This window comes from Protopterus annectens, chromosome 2.part0, assembly GCF_019279795.1.
Source record: "Protopterus annectens isolate FY-2018-M chromosome 2.part0, PAN1.0, whole genome shotgun sequence".
NCBI lineage: Eukaryota > Metazoa > Chordata > Ceratodontiformes > Protopteridae > Protopterus > Protopterus annectens.
Window position 1 is genome coordinate 261,664,265 of NC_056728.1, and position 19,448 is coordinate 261,683,712.

General features: G+C 38.7%; 1 protein-coding gene across 4 annotated transcripts in view; it reads left to right on the forward strand.

The window, feature by feature from the left end:
• Positions 1–19,448, forward strand: part of SRFBP1 (serum response factor binding protein 1) — a 1,736,845-nt gene that overhangs the window by 481,762 nt on the left and 1,235,635 nt on the right. The window lies entirely within an intron of this gene.

The window sequence follows — 19,448 nt, forward strand, 5'->3', positions numbered from 1 at the left end:
AGAACATTTGTGGAGACTGGTTCTGGAGCTTTCTTTCCTAAACCTGTTTGTGATGGTGCCCAAATTCAAAATGATGTCACTTTCCAACCTGTTACCTCTTCTTCCTCTTTCAAGTTTCCTGGCAACTCTAGACTTAACAGATGCTTATCATTACATCCCTATTCAGCCTGACTTCAGACATTTCTTAAGGTTTTGTGTCTGGATCATATTATCAGTTTTCTGCTTTACCCTTTGAACTACACTGCACCAGGAGTGTTCCCAAAAGATCCAGTTATAACTCCTTGCAGGCTACATCTTTATGACTTGCTTGAATTAAAGTGGCAAATTAAACTTAATGCCAGTAAAAAACCTGGGCTTAATGACAGGGTTAGTATAATGGCTCTACTGAAACTGAAGTCTTTGTATTTTTTATGAATGATTACCAACTAACAATGAGTGGTTTTGTGTTGTGGTTCCTTTAAAATGTGTTTTACCTTATCATGTCATTCATTGTTAATTTCCTGGGGAAATGATGTAACTAATTTGTAGTGTGGGGTGGGTTATTTAAGCAGTGTTTTGCACTTTGTATCTGTATTCTGATGAAGTCAGTGGAGTTTGAAGAAAGCACTTGATTTGAATAAAGAAGAGTTTTTCTTTTATCCGAATCTGTGGGTATTGTTGGCTACCTACTTCGTTATCTGTTTTTCTACAGTTTGTCTTGGTCTTTTGGCCGTTTTTGGAGGTAACAGATATCTTTACATCCAGGTCTTCCCTTCTTCCTCCTTGCTCAAAAACGGTCATTCACCACAGATGCTTCAGCCTTTGCTTGGAGAGCAGATTCAGGAGGGATAGAAGGCCAGGGGTGTGGGACACCAAGGACCAATACTAGCACATAAATATCAAGGAGATTCTTGCCCTGATTTAGGCACCTCAACTCTCTGAACCATCTTTGGTCTTCAGGACCTCTACATGCGGTTGCAGACAATACAACAGTCATGTGGTATATCAACAATCAAGGGGGAACCAGGTCATACCCCCTTTCTAGACATGCCTTTTCAACTTCATTCATTCTCTGGGCCAGTAATCAAAGAGCCTCAATCCTCACCACCGACACCGGGGAGGGATGTTCACTTGGAACAAAAATAGATACACACAGTATTTTCAGATGCAGCTCTCTGCACCAAGCACAATTTCCCTGAAGAGCACACAGGGAATACACTCCCATTTTGTGGCTTGATTTCTCTCTCACCAGGCCCCAAATAAGACTCTACACTGACCATATCTCTAGAGTTGAGCCCTCAGCCGAGTGTTCCAAGCCAAGTCCTCCACCATCCTCTCTGTGAAATCAGTGTTTTGTGTCCCAGCCCAAAGTAGCTCACACACACACACACACACACACACACACACACACACACACACACACACACACACACACACACACACACACCTGGGAAAGACTGGAACAGATTTATTAGCTATCCTCCTCTGCCCAGACTGTAAGGTAGATACTGCCATCAAAACACTCCAAAGCCAGCTACTCTAAGGCTGTTAGCAGGGTATCCAGTTATACTTAGTAAACTTAACACTTATACATATGGTAGTATTTTGACCAAATGCAAGGCTTTCAGGAATGGCCACAGTGTCACCAAATAAATACAAGTGCTCTCAAACGTTAAAACATTCCCTAAAAGACCAGCCACAATGAAAAGTTTAAATATATTTAATAATAAATAATAAAAGAACATGAAAAATATTGAATATCTATGTACAATAAACACCAGAGTTTCAATCACAAGAAGTATTAAAAAATAACACAGATGGATAGATTCATACAAATACAGAAAAAAACAGTACTTCACTAATCTCACTATATTTTCCTGACTGATCTAAGGAATTATTGTTCCCTAGTTCACTAGAGCAAGGCAAGATGAAGTTGGTGAGTGATCCTTCTTTGTCAGGTTTCAAAAACAGACTGCCCTGAGACTTCTGTCTCATCTATTATTAAAGCATCATTTCAGTGCTGGAATCCAGAATAACATCACGTACATCTGGTCGTCTGACTTCTGGTTCCCACATTAACCCCTTTACTAGAAACTGAACCAGAATCTAGCACATATGTGTCATAATACACACACATAGAGCTTTGCTAAGATGTGTTATAGCATTTGGAAGCTATAAAACCATTTAAAAAAACTTCCAAACTTCCAGGGTGGCAACTAGTTCTCCCATAAGGACAATACAGTAGGATTCCTAGTCCTGGTTTTCACAGACATTTTGTCTCTGGCTGCAGTCAGAACTGTAAGATACAATCTTTAGGGCCTAAACCAGGTAATTTAATTTCAGACTATTTTTTAAACTTAGCTGCACTGAGATTAACCTCTTCTTTTCCAGTATGTTCTGTTACAATATATTCATTGCAACAGTTACAATACAGTCTAACAATATATTCATTACAACAGTTACAATACAGTCTAACAGTATATTCATTACAACAGTTACAATACAGTCTAACATACAGTTGTATTTATTTTCTGTCCAGCAGGACCCACTTTTGGTACATTTTTAGCACAAGCAGCTTTACAAATACATTTTCAATATAAGCACCGTTACAAATCAGTTTGATATACAAATGACATATAATTCTTTACAAAACTCCAGCACATCCACTGCTCTACTTCTGGCATAGCTGGCGATACCTCATGTCATCACACTTGGGATATAGCTTTACAGCACAGTGTCTTTCTGCAGTAATCCTACATTCTATCGGAGCAAAACTATGTGGCAGACAAGCTGAATAGAACCAGGGCAGATCCTCACAAATGGAAACTAGATCAGGTGGTCTTCCAAGATTTGATCATGTGGGGAGTTCTTCAAGTAGACCTTTTTGCCTTCTGTCTGAACAATCAATTGTGATGATTCTGTTGCAGGTCTGGAAGACAGATGCCTTTTCTTTTCCTTGGTCAGGAATCTTCCTGTATGTTTTTCTACCCTTTCCATTAATATCCAGGGTACTGCTGAAGATTCATATGGAATCCCCCAGGATCACTGCGGTAACTCCCTTCTGGCCCAAGCAACTATGGTTCTCCCTATTTTGGAAATGGCAAAGGGCAATTATATCAAGCTTCCTAATAGATTGGATCTACTCATACACGAACAGGGCTGCTTAAGACACCCTGACATCAGTCAACTTCAATTGACTGCCTGGATGATGGGATCTTTATTCCTTTCAGGCACCTGCTTATTGAGGATGTGCAGAAGTACCAATTGAGGCAAGAAAGCCTGCTACTAGAAAATCACATATTAACAAATGGAAAAGGTTTTGTAATTGGTGCCAACAACATAACAAGCACTTATTCAGAGCTAGTTGTTCTCTGTTTCTACAATATTTGTGAGAGTTACTATCCTTTGAACTTTCTTTTTCTTTTGTCAAGGTTAATTTATCAGCCATTTCAGCATGTCTGCTCATGGATCCTCCTCTTTCAATGCAGTCTGATGAAATATTTTTGAAAGGGATTTTGCATAAGAAGCCTCCAAGAAATCCAATGGCCCCTCCTTGAGATTTCAATTTTGTGTTAGTGAAGCTAACACTTGCTCTATTTGAACCAGCTAATCTGTCTGACTTGAGGTTCTTAACATGGAAAACAGTTTTACTGATCATTGTGACCTCTGCAAGAATGGTATCTGAGTTGCAAACTCTTCTCGTGAGTCAACCCCATCTCATTTTCCATTGGGCAAGGGTTTCTTTGGCAACTAATCCTTCTTTTATGCCTAAAGTGGTGTCCTAGTGTACTTAGTGAAACTGTGCATCTCACTGTTTTCTTTCCTGAACCTAAAAATGAGGGAGGAAGGATAGCAGTTGTGTGAAATAGCAGGACCTGATAGAGTAAATCCCAAAATATGGAGACTGAATGGCCAAAAGAGTGGACTTAAATATACTAAGAGCAAGATGCCTCTTCTCAGAATATTCTCTTTTCTCCCAAGTTAGTGATGTTGGAATTGGTATATATCAGTTTGGGTGGTGTGGGGGGTTTGCCTCACACATGGGGGGGGGGGGTGTAGGGAGGGCTTAGAGCGGTTGTCGTGATTTGCTCTTCTCCTCTGTTTTCGGTCTTTTTTGTCCCAGCATTTTGAGTGCCAACATTTCAGTAGGGAGCTGAAAGGGTACTCTATACCTTGGATGTCCACAGACAACTCTTGTACTATCTTGGCAGAACTAAATCTTTCACATCTTTGGATCAATTGTTCATTTCTTGTGAACATGAAAAAAGGGACAGCCTCTATCAAAGCAGACCATTTACAATTGGTTGTCTAAAGCTATTACCTTTTGTTATACTCACCATAACAAAACTATTCCAGGCAGGGTCAGGGCCTACTCTACCAGGGATTTGGCTTCATCTGTGGCTTTTTTGAAAGGGTTGGATTCTAGAAGTATTCTAGCTGCTTCTACTTGGTCCTCCCACATACTTTTACAAAGCAGTATAAGCTTAATTACTTCCCTTTGTTTAGATCAGACTTGGTAAGGACCATTCTTCAGGGGTTCCTGGACTCTTCTCCTTCCACATCCCAGTTGAAATAAGCTTGGGTAATCTATTCATATAGCTAAGGATACTGCAGCAGTGATCAGTATGATGAACATAGTACAGTTGTGTAAGTTAAATGTACGATAACAGTAGATGTTCAAATGATCACTGCTGAAGTAACTGCTCCCGTCCTCCACCCCCCCCCCTTGTTTTTTTGTGTTTTTTTTTTTTTTTTATGCCAGGGTGTGGATTTTTATTTTTTGTTCCTAGCATTGTCGATTCATGATTCTGCCTCCCTTTGTCTGTTGGCTGGAAAACTCGGAATGGCTTCTAACCCAACTTGTCTTTTAGTCAACCCTGCTCGAGCTGTCTGGCAGTTTTGGCACGTAGCAGGTGCCCTGAAACTTTGGAAGCTAACTGGCTGTTATATTGTTGGCAGGATGCATCTTATACAGTTAAGGCTACTGCTGTAGTGATCATTTGAGCATCTACTGTTATGGTAAGTTTTACTTAACTGCATTTTCTTTGACTAACATCTATAACTATTACTAATGTGAAGCACTGCTTGTACTTCAATGAGTGTGGACTGAAGTCCAGATGTGCAGACTCCTGCATGATCTGTCATCACTGATAAATGATCTGTCACCATAGATAAAAGCAGTGGCAGATTCACTTTGAGTTTGAAGAAAAACATTCTTGTATGCTTTTTCACAACAATTGGTGATGATTCACAGGTCTGTGTAAAGAATTTGGAGTAAAGGAAAATATTCTCAGCTTCCGAGGGCATGCATTCTCATCTGCTGCTTGTGTTTTCTTCCCCCAACCAAACCACAAATACCAGCTGGTTACTGTGTGTGTGTGTGTGTGTGTGTGTGTGTGTGTGTGTGTGTGTGTGTGTGTGTGTGTGTGTGTGTGTGTGTGTGCGCACGTGCATACTGTCTAGTCTTCTCTGTGTGAAGCGTGTGTGTGCTTAGTCTGTCAGTTCCAAATTTAAAGTCATCTTATTTGTATATTTCCCTGTTAATGAAAGCTGACTATCTACCTGTCTTGTATGTTAAGATTAATTAAGTATTCCTTGTCAGCTCTTCTAGCAGCATATTAGGTACCCAGCGCATTAGTATTCTACTTATAAAAAGAAAACCATGCAACTAGAATTTTTCTCATTTATCTTCTTTCTGTTTAATAAATAAAATGTTGTACACTCCTGAAAATCCAGTGTTGTCATTGCTGAACGTGAAACCAGTCTTGAGAGCATGACACCTGACACACTGAAGAATGTATTCTCTGTTCTGTCTTAATTGATTGAATAATGATGTTTTAATTAATGTTGAATGTTGACTGGATGTTTATTAATATAAATGGGGGTGAGAGTTGTGTGCTGCTAGGTCTGAAGTTGTGAAAATAGACTGTGAAAGCCCTTACCTTTTTCATTGTTTTACTGTGTATTACATATTTTTAGTACTTTTAGTCTTAGTATACTATCTTTTTGGATTTTATTGCTGAATGTTGACTTGAATTTGTAATGAGCTGCAGCAGTACTGCAGGAGGAAAGGCAAGTGGCATTTTTAGTGGCATACATTATGCAAGCCAGTATGAGGATTAAAAGTTTGGCCAAGTCAAAGCCTGTATGAACTTCATTTGTATTTCTTGATCTAACTTCAGGAATCTTTGTTAATGGGTCTTACCTTTGATTCTGTATTCTCCAGTAGTCATGATTTACCATCTTAATCAGAAGCTCTTGCACTCAGTTTTGTGTGTGTGTGTGTTTGGTACAGGTGCATGCTGTGACATCATATTTATACCTGTAAAGAGTGAGCTATGCGCACTTATTGTAAGAATAAGACCGACTCAAAAGGCAAGCCACTCTGGTTGAATCACAATTTCAATCAGTTATATAATGAAAGAAAAAAAAACTTGGCCAAACGTAACAGGAACAAAGCCATATATATATATATATATATATATATATATACACACACACACACACACACACACACACACACACACACACACACACACACACACATTAAAAGCCCCCTGACCAATCTAAATAGGCAGCTAAGAGGTTAATTAATACTTCAAAGGCTAAATTTGTAGAAAAAAGTAGCTTCTCAGGCAAAGGGCAACCACAAAACTTTCTAGAGCTATGTCTGTAACCTCAGGGGACATATACAACAATGCACAGAACTTATTGTAAATGGCATCACCCACACTGAATCCAGACATCATGCACACTGTCTGCTGAGAGTTTATAGTCATTTAGAAGAAAACTCAATTATGCAATAGAACAGAAGGGTAATAAAATAAAGTCATGTTTTGTTAAAGTCATAGTGGAGAACTGTAAAAAGGGGAAGAATCTAAGTATGGCATGGATAGACTTCAAAAAAGCATTTGACAGTATCCCACATTAATGGCTAAAAGAGTGCTTAAAAATGTGTATAAGATATACCCTATACTGATAAATTACATCACAGCAACCATGAAACAGTGGCACAGCATGTAGCAGTTAAACCATGATAAAGTACAAATCATTCCAGGGATAAAAATTCAAAGGGGGATATTCCAGGGTGACTCTGTGTCACCGCTGTACTTTTGCCTTGTCCTTAACCCACTCAGCTGTCTGCTTAACAGATTAGGTCATGGCTATACATTTGGCTCCCAGAAAGCAACAAAGTGTAAGGACTTCACATCTTCTCTTTGTCAATGATTTAAAACTGTATAGCTCATCAGATGAGGATCTGAAAGCTCAACTGCAAGTAGTCAAAACGTTTTCAGATGATATAAGAATGGCATCTGTTCTTAATAAATGTACAAAAGCAACCTTTAAAGCAGGAAAGCTGCAGCAACAAGAAAACATCAGTTTGGGACAAGAATGTGATATAAAATAACTTGAGCAAGAAGGAGTTTATAAATATTTGGGAATTGATGAAGGATCAACAATAAAACATGAACAAATATGAATAAAACTCAGTAAGGAATATTTTAGAAGATGTAAATTAATTCTGAAAACAGTGTTGACATCTAGGAACAAACTTCAAGCTATACCAATTTGCTCTTCCTGTCCTAACTTACAGTTTTGGAGTGACTGACTGGCCCCAGATGTTGTTGGATAGATTAGACAGGAAAACAAGAAGGATGCTTCATGCTCATCAAATAATTTGTAAAAATCAGTGCATACCAATATTATATATTCCCTATTCTGAAGGAGGTATGGGCTTCCTTGAAATTGATTGCATGTATAGATCTACATTCGTGGGACTGCATACATATCTGCTGACCTCACAAGACCCAAACATAGTGAAAGTTTTGAAAGATGAGGAGAATAAGTCTAAGATGACTTCCCTGCTTAGTTTAGCAGAAGCATATCGGTGTCAAGCGGGAATGGAAATCGAACCAGAAGTAGATAAAAAATCAGGCAGCAACTGAATGTGGCAAAAAAACAAAGAAAGAATATAAGGTGAAGGATAAGATGTGAAGGCAAGAAATGTGGAAAATGTATCAATATAGTTGCAAGTATAAAAAAAACTCCTGGAACAACCTCATGGCTGATCAGGATCGAACACAGAAATGGTTAAGGAGAGGCAAATTCAAACCAAAATATGAAAAGTTAATATTGGCATCCCAAGATAGTGGACTATGTACACGTTGGTTTACAAAGTCCATTTAACATGTGGGAGAAACAGACAAATGGAAGTTTTGTAAAACAGAATTGGAAACGGTTGCACACCTTGTTGCTCTTGTGACATACTAATGTCAGAAGGACTGTATACTGAAAGGCATAATAATGTGGCAAGACTATTGCATTGGGGATTGTGCAAACATTATAATCTTGAAGTAGCTGAAAAACACTGGAAACATGAGCCACAAAGCATTATAGAAAATGAAGTCTACATCACATGGGATCACCCATTACCAACAGTTCAGAAGACAGACATGAGAAAACCAGTTATAACGGTCCATGAAAAGAAGAAAAAAGTAGCATCGATCACTTGAAATTGCTATACCCAGCAAAAACAGGGTGTTGTGTACAGAGAGACAAAAAGTCATAAAATATCAGGATTTGAAGGCAGAAATGAGAGCAATGGGAAGAAGGATACAAGACACTTCCAATAGCAGTAGGAGCAACGGGTCTTATAAAAAAGAATCCACAATCGTATTTAGATATGTTACCAATACATGTGACTCCATGCGAATTGCAGAAGGAGTTATTACCAGGCACATTATGGGTGCTGTGTGCTGCGTGCTGCAAATAGAACTTCTTGCTGGCAACAAAGATTGAAACAATACTAATTTCATGAACTTTAATAATACTTTGACTTAGGAATAGGGTCCATTCCTGTCATGGTATTTAAAACCCAAAAGATTTGGAGAAATTAAAAAAGAGAGAAACCAGAGGCCATTGACAGGTTCAGCTCAAATTTCTTCCCCCACTCCTCCCAGTAGTCCAAAGGGAGTACCACATACCACAATCCAACAAAATATTACTAGGGAACAGGTTGTCGATGCACTTCCCAAGGCCAAAAACACTGCATCAATGGGCCCAGATAACATCCAGAGTCAGGTTTTGTGCCCAAATGGAAGATGGCTACAGTCATTCCCCTGCACAAAGGAGGTCCAGCCACTGATCCTGGTAACTATAGACCCATAAGTCTTACCAGCCTCATATGTAAGGCCATGGAAAGAATCATTATAGGTATGATAAGTGAGTACGTAAGTAACCTGCAAGTACTGGGCCCATCACAGTTTGGCTTTGTTAAAGGAAAGCTCTGCCTATTAAATCTGGTGGACTTTTTTGAGAGGGTCACCAAAGCATTGGATGAAGTTACGACTGCACACAGCTTACCTCGACGTAGCCAAGGCTTTTGGTACAATACCCCACTCCGGCATTATAGACAAGTTCACTAATTTAGATATAAGCCCTTTTTTCACCCACTGGATAGCCAGCTTGCTCACTGATATATGACCCAGGAGGTCAGAATAGGTGAGGCCATCTCCACCAAGAGGCCAGTCACTAGTGGAGTCCCCAAGGCTCTATACTGGCCCCCCACCTTTTTGGCATCTATTTCTCTGAAATGGAAACAAATGCTGAAGGTTTATGGCTGACTAAGTTTGTGGATGATTGTAAGCTAGGGGTTATCATCAGCTCCCCTGCAGACACTAGCATTCTTCAAGAAGGTCTGTCTCTGACTAATAAATGGTACCAAAGCCACGGTCTTAAACTCAGTGCTAAGAAATGCATAATTGTATCCTATGGGAAGTCAACCATTCCAGCTAATTACCATGTTGATAATACATCCTTGAGAGTTGACCCAGTGGCAGGGATCTGGGTGTACACCACGTAGACAGTAGCCTTACCTTCAACCACCACATGACTACAGTGTTGAGGAAATCCTTTTATGTTGCACAATTTATAAGTAAGGGCTTGGCCTCTAAGTCCAAAGAAGTCATTATCCCACTTTACTCTGCCTTTATCAGATCAGTCGTAGAGTACAGTACTCCCTTTGGTATGTACCTGACCAGGCACGTACAGCAACTAGAGCAACCTCAGAGGTTCCTTACAAAAATAATACAAGGTGTAACAAACCTGCCTTATGCAGAGTGCCTTAAAGCCCTTTCCTTCTGCTCAGCCTTGTATAGATTGCTGATGGTGGATCTATGCCTAGCTTACAAGGCATCCACAACCCCCAAATTTAAGTATCTCCTACATATTTGTAAGTCAAAGAGTACCAGAAATACAAGGTCTAGGGACTTGAATTATGTCTGTGACTTAAACAGAACATGCTGGAGAGAGAGATGTGTCCCAGAGACTGCCTCTGCTGTGGAACATGGTTCCTATCCATGTGAAGCTGAGTTCATCTGTTACCCAGTTTAAGAGCAACCTAGATCAGTGGATGGGGAACTGAAATTTTACAGTGGGCCTTTCACCCATGTCCCTTATGGGCAGATGTAGCTTATAAATTCCTGGCTATCAATGTTGTATTCATATACAGCACATCATTATTATTTTGGGAAAACCTGGTTAGGCTTAGAAAGGCCCCCAGGGTCGTTAGACTAGTAACAATCTATGAATCATACAGTAATTGCGTAAGTGTGCCTAGCCCTTGAGCCTAGCATTTCTTTTGTGCAGCTCACATATTTTGGCTGCTGAACCCTGATATAACTCCATGAAATGTTTGCACAGCTGATGATAATTACAGATCTAGAGAATGTTTCTGTGGCTATCAGATTAGCCAAGGCCCTCATAATTATTGCCTTTTTATATTGCTGGGAGCATGTAATGAAGCACAGCCAAATTTAGTAGTGTGTCAGCACTGTTTCATGGCTTTCAAAGTCATTGAACACTTTAAGCTGTTGGACTTCTTTTTTTCCGTAACTAGTAGTATATAGGAGCCACTGAAATGCTACAAAAGGTAAGATCAGGTCTGTCCAACTGTAATAGACATGTTATTTGTAACAAACTAGTTATTTATTCTTAGTGTGGATATCAAGATTCATCTCTTGAGCTTTGCTCTTGAGGTTAATTTCTTCATGACTTGTGTTTCAAAATCATAAGAAGACCCAATCCTTTATGCTAAGCACCAGAAGAAATGCAAACAAAGCAACATTTTTATTTTCACATCTTGTAGCTTTACATGTTTATTAAGCGATATGGAGTACATCACTCAGTTAAAATATGGGGATGAAATCATTTTCTCATTTTGAATGCCTTTCTTAAAATGTAGTAAAAGAAATCTTTAAGTGATGACCAAGTATCTTATTTTTATTTATTTTTTTTAGTTCTTTGGTCCCTCATTGCCTGCTAACCAGCAGCTCCCCACAATCATCTGGCATATTCATTCCTCACAGGGAGAGACCCCTTTCCTGGCCAGTTTATTCCACATGAGGAATGAGAGCCGATCGATGTCTTAGGTGAACCCCCCCTATCCACAGCCTATTTTTGGGAGTGGACTGCACCACTAACTGGAGTGGCAGGTCAAAAAAGGGACCGGTCTTCACAACCCTTCCTTCCAGGCAAGTGTGCCTAGTGTAGCCATGTATTTCTAACCCAGCCCACGTGGCTTCTGTAGCTGCTAATAGATCTTAGGTTGTCTGGTTTGCAGTCAAGACTTTATTCTTCTCTGTTACAGAGCCTGTAAGTGTTGTCTTGTGTATTAATTATGTAACTAAGCAAACCTAATTTATGTTCATGAGACTGTCACGACTTTTAGTAAAGTGATTGAATTCTTTAAACATCTAGGTGGATACGAGAAGGCATCGACGAGGCAAGAAGGTGGCAGTTATTTTCCTTGATGTAACAGCACTGGATGTACATTATCCTGTGCCCAATTTAGAATGCATTTTTAGCGAATATAAATCATTGTGGAACACATGAAATTCAGAGAAGTCTAATACATATTTATATGAAGACATTATTACATCTACCATTAGGTGAACCAAAGAAATACAATTGTGTTTCCCAAGAAGAGACGCACAGGAAATAAGATAAAATCTTATAAGTAGGAAAGAAAAAAATGAAACAAGTGGCTAAATGTCAGTTAAAAATGTCCAGAATAAAACCAGTAGTAAAATGGAACAAAAAGGACTGTCACAGATGAGAGCATAACATTTATTATGTAAAAATATGCTACACTTCTTCAGATCTAAAACACTGTAGCAAAGGCAAAAGATTTAAAATGCAAAGTAACCAGTGAAATGTCACATAATAATCTAGACCAGTCAAAGGTTGAGCTTAATAAAAAATCCTCATTGCTTTCCAGGCAAGTTTTAAGAGTACATAACCATTCAACCCTGGTAACTTATCTGATTGTAGAACTGTTATCTACCTCATTTCCATAAGTTCTGTATTATTCACAATGCCCCCACCATGAATGTTCACAAAAACCTGATGTAATGCCATAAAGCTGAAAGTATGACCCTTATGTTCCCCAGAATGTTTCGCTAAGGCATTTTGCATATTGCCATTTCTAATGTTGCTCAAATGTTTTGCATATTGCCATTTCTAATGCCACTCAAATGTTTAAGTATGTGCTCCTTGAACATACAGTTTGTTTTCCCTACATAAAAATAGCAACACTGATTGCAAGCTGCAACATAAACCAAATTACTTGTTCTACAGTCGGCCTAAAACTTTGGTTCATACCTATGGCCAGTAACTGGATGAACAAAGTAATTCTTGTTCGTTATATATTTACATGTTCTACACCTTTGACAAGGAAAAATGTACCTTGTCTACTTGATCTGTCATCCTCCCTGAGTTTAGGGCCATAACAGAGCCTCCTCTTCAAAGATGGTGCATTTCTAAAGCAAAAATTAGGTTGATGTCCAATAGTGCACCCAGTCGTATCATCTGATGTCAGCAGTCGCCAATTCTTCTTGGGGGCATTGCAAACAATGCCAGCATCACTAGAATAGGTGAGTGTCAGCCTCTTGTTATCACAGTTCTCACCTGGCACACTGCAAACCATCAGTTGTTCCTGATCATTACACCTGGAGAAAAAAGGTTTCCCCCCATCATGTCTCAGTGTTGAGACCCTAATCCAACAATCTTCAAGTTCTGTATTATAATAGCCCCACTGCTTAAGCTCTCATTGTAAATCCTGCATGTCCTTGACAAGATCACTATCCCTAGTGTTAAGCTTCGATACTCACAAAAACTGCCAATTAACAACATTCTTATATACATACCAAGGATGCATGCTCATTCTGTGCAATGTACTATTTCTCCAGCAGTCCTTCCTATGTAAACTTGTATGCATATGGCCAAGCTCATCCTTCAATACCCTCACATCCAGAAAGTAATTCTGTTGTATCGAATGTGACTCTGTAAATTTTAGAAATATAGTACCGTTCTCCAAAAAAATTGGTAAAATCACAAAGAGCATCTAAAGATCCACTTCATAAAAGAAAAATATCGTCCATAAAATGTTTGTAATATTTGATGTGGACAGAAAAATCATGCACACCCATCATAACCACAGATTCCCACTTGATCATAACAGCATATGCATAACTGTTGGCACAGGGGGTCCCCATGGCCACACCAGATGTTTGTAAATAAAACTCACCTTCAAAAACAAATGCATTGTTCTCCAAAATTAACTCAAGTAGGGGAGCAAATAAGATGGATAAGCAAAGATGGATCCCACTATCACCATAATCACTGTTTTGAGGAACCATCTCACTGTGTCAATTCCATAATCATTCAGAATTGAGGTAAAAAGTGCGAAAACATCCACAGTGACCATATGACAATCCTTTATGTCACCTAGACCTTCAACACAGTCATATAACGTCTGTAAAAATTGTTGTGTATCTTTACGGAAAAAATCAATCTCATCCAAAACTGGTCTGATCTTTCTTTCTGCTAATATGGAAAGCGGTTTTGTGATCCAGCCTCTCTCTGCAATTATTGGCTTCATCGGAGGGTTGACCAGTCTCTTGTGTATGTTAGGATGTTCACATATGGAGGGTATCAAAAGTTTCATAACCATCAAAAAATCATATAATTCTCATGAAAGGGCTTGTCATCAGAAGATAATACAGTGCATCATGGACATCATTATTCAACTAATCAATCGCTTGCTTACTTAACCTGTGATAAGTACATTCATTGGATAATAAAAGGTTCATACTCCTTAGATAAGAAAACCTATCAAGGATGACTGTTGCAGCTCTCTTATTAGCTGGTTGTATCTGTATCCCATCATCATTACATAGTTGATTGAGGGCTGTCCTTTCATTCTGTGTTAAATTATAAAATTTGCTATTATGTGGCTTATTAAAACTCTCAGAAACATCAGCTTTGCACACCTTAATGAAAGCATCCAATAAGGGATGGAGCTGTGGTACAAAGTACTCTGTTTTTTAAGCAGGTCATCGTTCTTATTGGTTGGAAACATCAAGCTCAACATCACATTTCTGGCAAAAATTCAGCCATCCAAAACCACATCACCAAAATCAGAACATTGAGCTGGTATAAATGGTTTGGTGATGACATTTTTTCCTATGGGAAGGTGATGTGGGGCAACTTTCAGACTTTGTTAGGTATCTTGAAAGTACCTCAGATTTTCTCAGGTTTACTGTTCATTATTCTTAGATTTTGTGGCTGTGACCATTTCTAAGAATTCTGATGGTACTTTAGGGACACAACTATATAGGATCCCTTGTTGGAGGAATGGGCTTCTGCATCGTTCCAGCATGCATCCCCCACATATTTTTTCTAACATACTTAATGGTCAATGCTTAAGGGCTTCTAGCCTATGTACTAATGACCTTGTGTTCGAGGAAACTGTACACAGATTGAGCAATGGCTTCTCTGAGAGAGGTTACTCACAGAAACACATAGTTAATGCTAGGAATACTACTCTGCAACAATGACAAGGCAGAGGGACCCTGTATTTTTCCTCTAGTAGAAGGACTATGAACAGTAACCGAAGGTCCGGAGAGACCCAACACCCTAGGGTATTTCTAAGATATTTTAATGATATACAGCATTACTGCAATATTATAAGAAAGAAATGGCCTGTCCTTTTAGCTGATCATAAGTTGAGACAAATAGTGGGTGAGTACCCCTCCTTCACCTATAGGATTAATATGTCTATCAAAAGACTTTTATGTTATGGACCAAGGCCTCCACCCCATATACGTACAGGAAAAGTTGGTACGCTTCCTTGCCACAGCTCTTCCATATCCACTGAACTTTGTTTCACACATCCCATTACGAGGTGCATTTTTACACCCAGATTTGTGGTGACATGCATGAGCAGCAGTTGGGTATATTTGGCTACCTGCTGCTCCTGTGATAGTTTCTATTTGGGCAAAACCACACAACTACTTATAGAGAGGGTACTTGAGCACCTAGGCAACATACGTAACCATGTAACATCAAATGCTTTAGCTAATCATGGCTTATTTTTTTCCACGGCACAATTCTTTTAAATTCAGAGTTTTACAACTTTTGCATTTCAATATTAGAAAAGGTGATTTTAATAATGTTGTTGAGATGTGTGAGCTAAAATGGATTGTTTCTTTGCATACATGTGAATACCCAGGACTTAATAGTGGTGTCTCCCTTAAACCAGCCCTACTGAGTAGGCGGTGATATGGGTTACATCACTTTGTTTGATTGGTCTTTTTTAATTAGTTTTAGTTGATTGGTTGTGCTATGTTTTAAATATCTCTGTGTTTTAACATACTTTTGTATTTGGTCTGATGAAGCGGTAACCCCGCGAAAGCGCTAACTTTCTTCAATAAAACAGTTTTTTATACATTCATTGTGTTCAACAGAAGTTTATCCTGCATGGACCGTGTTGGTTGACTCTCAATTATTTTTCTCAGTTTGGTTGCTTTGCTTTTGAGTCTCCTTTAGCAGTGTGGTTAGCTTTTTTTTGCCTTTTATAACTATGTCAGAAACCTTACAAGCATTAATCCAGCACTGCACTGCACTGAGCTAATCCATATCAACAACACATAATCATCACATGAGGGCATAGCCAAAATATTAGCTGATGTATTAAACTATAACTTTATACCATTATCTCCACCTAACTGTCCTCAGCATATTTGCATGTCCTCACCCCCCTCAGATCACCTTGAAGGGAAGGCCTGACGTCATTCTTTAAGGCTATGAATACTAGTTATGTACATCCAGACAGTGTCAGTTTACTTTCTTGTCAAGACCTATCATAGCTGTATAGACTCACCAGTAAATCTGTGTAATCTCAACCTCTCCAGTTGATTCATGACTGAGATGTGGAGAACAACTGTAGTCATCTCACTTCACAAGGGAGGACCCACCACTGGCCCTGGTAACTATAGACCTTTAAGACTAACCAGCCTTATCTGTAATGCAGTGGAGCACATCATTATAGACCTTGTTAGGAAGAACATCAGTTTGGGTTAGTTAAAGGTAGAGTCTGCCTCCAAAACCTAGTGGACTTCATTGAACAAGTCACCAATGCATTTGGGTGCAAGGAAAGTGCACACTGCTTACCTGGACCTGACAGACACAATCTCACATTCTGGCATTATAGACAAGCTAATCAAACTTAATTAAAGCCCAGTATAACTGGCTGGATAGCAAAATTGTTAATTGACAGAATCCAAGCATTTAGTGCAACTGACATGCTGTCATCGAAACACGGTTTTTACTAACTGTGTCCTTCAATGATTGGACCTTGGGCTACTTCTCTTCAGCATTACTTCTATGATATTAAGACTGACATTAAGGGTGTGTGGTTGACCAAGTTTATCGATGACTGCAAACTCAGATCTAACATAAAATCTCCAGCTGACTTCCAGATTCTCCAGGATGCTGTAACTCATTCAAATAAACTGTGCCAGGATCATAGGCTTAAGTTAAATGCCAAGAAATGTAGTATAGTGTCCCTTGGCAAACATGGACACGCCATGTAACTACCACATAGATGACACTTCTTTGAAAATTGACAAATGGGTCTATGCAGAAGTGTTTGCAGTTAAGATCAAACAAGCTATGCATTTTATGTATATGATATTCTGACACCTGGCAACTACAATACAATAGTTGGCAGTTTTCAAAACAGTCTAAAATAGGGCCATCTGTTTGTACAATGTCCATTTATTTATTCACGGACATGCACATATGCTTGCAGAGATGCAGACACGGCATTAATTGTTTATAGCATCCACCTATAGCAGTGACAGTACTCCCTCCCAAAAAAAAAACAAAAAAAAAAAAAAAAAACAACTGTTTTATGAAGCAAGGTTACAGAAACAAGGAAATGTTAAGAATTGTTTACTTTGGAGAAGAAAAAATTGGAGGGACATGCTATGGATATGTAGGATCATGGGAAGAAGAATGAGAGGACTGTAGCTTAGGAGGAAAATTGGGGTGGGGATAGATGGCATAGGTGGCAGAATAGATGTGAGGAAGTACTATTTCACAGGGACAGTAGAGTTTAAGTCAGAATGGAGAAATATGCTGAAAAATATTATTTTTACACTCAAATGCCCAGCAGTTCAGGAAGCATGCAAAGGCTATATGATGCTGCTACAGGATGCCTACATCAGATTGAAGTACTCAAGGGAGCACTTTCTTATAAACAATGTAGTTGTAAAGAATATTGATATGCACTGGCTGGCTAATCTTGTTGATAAGTCAGGACTTTCAAAGCACAGTGATGAGATTTCATTTATTTTAGCAGGTATTGACATCCTGGTGAAGTATGCATGGATTAAAATATTAAAAATAACTATGGTAAAATTATTACAGAGGCTTTCAGAAAAATTCTCACTGATGGAAGCAAGCTAAAAAATGCAAACAGATGAAGGCTCTGAATTTCTTAATGCTGTTTGTGTACTTCTATAAAAGCAAAACATGCAATGTATTACAGCCAATAATGAAGTTAAGTCTTCTGTTGTGGATTGATTCGTTCATATCCTAAAATCAAAATGTGATGAAACTTCACAGCTTTCAGTAGTTGTAAGTATATAGACATATTGTAAGCACTAATAGGGCCTGATAATGAGAGTTATTGCCAAGCCATTGAAATGAGGCCGCTTAATGTGACTTCTTCCCATTCTTTGGATATCTGGAAAACATTCTACAGTAATGTTAAATGTGGAATGGAAAAATCTTTAAATTTCAAGTAGGAAATGAGGTACACTTGTTTCGAGTTGGTAAACATTTAAGTAAAGGATATGAACCGAATTTTACAAATGAAAATTTTTTATGAATCTGTCAGCCAGGCCTATACAAGTGTACAAATTAAACAACTATGTTAAAAGAAAAGATGTCTTTATTTATAAGAACTTATGAAAGCTGAAGGTTCATTACAATGTATGTTAAGGGTTAAAAATAATTTCCTGAGATGAAAGGAAATCAAAAAAGCTGTTTTAGTGAAATGGCTTGGGTGGTCATCACAGTTTAAATTCTGGATAGATTTCATACAGCTAAGAAATGTTAAGAGCATAGGCAGTCTTCCTTTCTTGTGTTATATCAGTTGTTAGGTCTGTACATAGTGAAAAAATAGATGTGAATGGGCTTTGCATCACCCTAACCAGCATTGCATTCATGTAGATGCTTCCATAAAGTACAGTTTCTTAATGTAATATAAAACTATCAAAAACTGTTTAACAGGATCTTTGTACTTGTGACAAACCAACTTATAGTGTGCTAGAACATGGGATAATCTTTTATAAGAAGACATTTCAAACTGATGAAATAGTTAAAACCACCGCTTAATGGAAAATTCATACAGATTATTAGTAACAGTGTTAATGATGTGACTGCTACCATCATTAGGATGTGCACCATCCAAACTTATCCATATCTTTAGATTATGATAAAAGGGGATAAAAATAAAATATGATAATAGTACAGACTATTTATTCACTGCAAACTGTAATCTTATACATATTGTAGGCTTACCCCCAAGTGCATTGAAAATCCAACCAAACACTAGGGTGCACTCTGCAGACATTAGTGGTAAGCTCTACACTGTACATGTATATACGGACATAGCTGAATACTAGAGTTGGGTGTATGCATTTGCTTTGATGTGTACATACTGCATAATTCAGTCATAACTAGCCTTTATGATAAACCTGATTGTATAGTACTCACAGAACAATGTGTCAGCTCCTATTGCATAGAGGGATAAAGCATTAACTATGTCCCAGACAGCTCAAGTTCAGTTAGAAGCACGGGCAACTGACCGTGCTGTCAGGTGAGTGAAGGCATGCTGATCTTCGAGATAGCAGGGACAGAGCAGGAATGCAGACTACCACAGTCTCTGAAAGGAGAGGCTGGACTGTAAAGAGCATCCTGGGAGGGTGACCTTTTATCTTACCAACCTATAGGTTGTAGGTACCCCTCAGTAGAAAGTGTATGAGAGTGTGCACTCACAAGTAGGAAAGCATAGCGAGTCCCTGCAGTGATGTGGCTATCTCCCCTACCAAGGGGGTGAC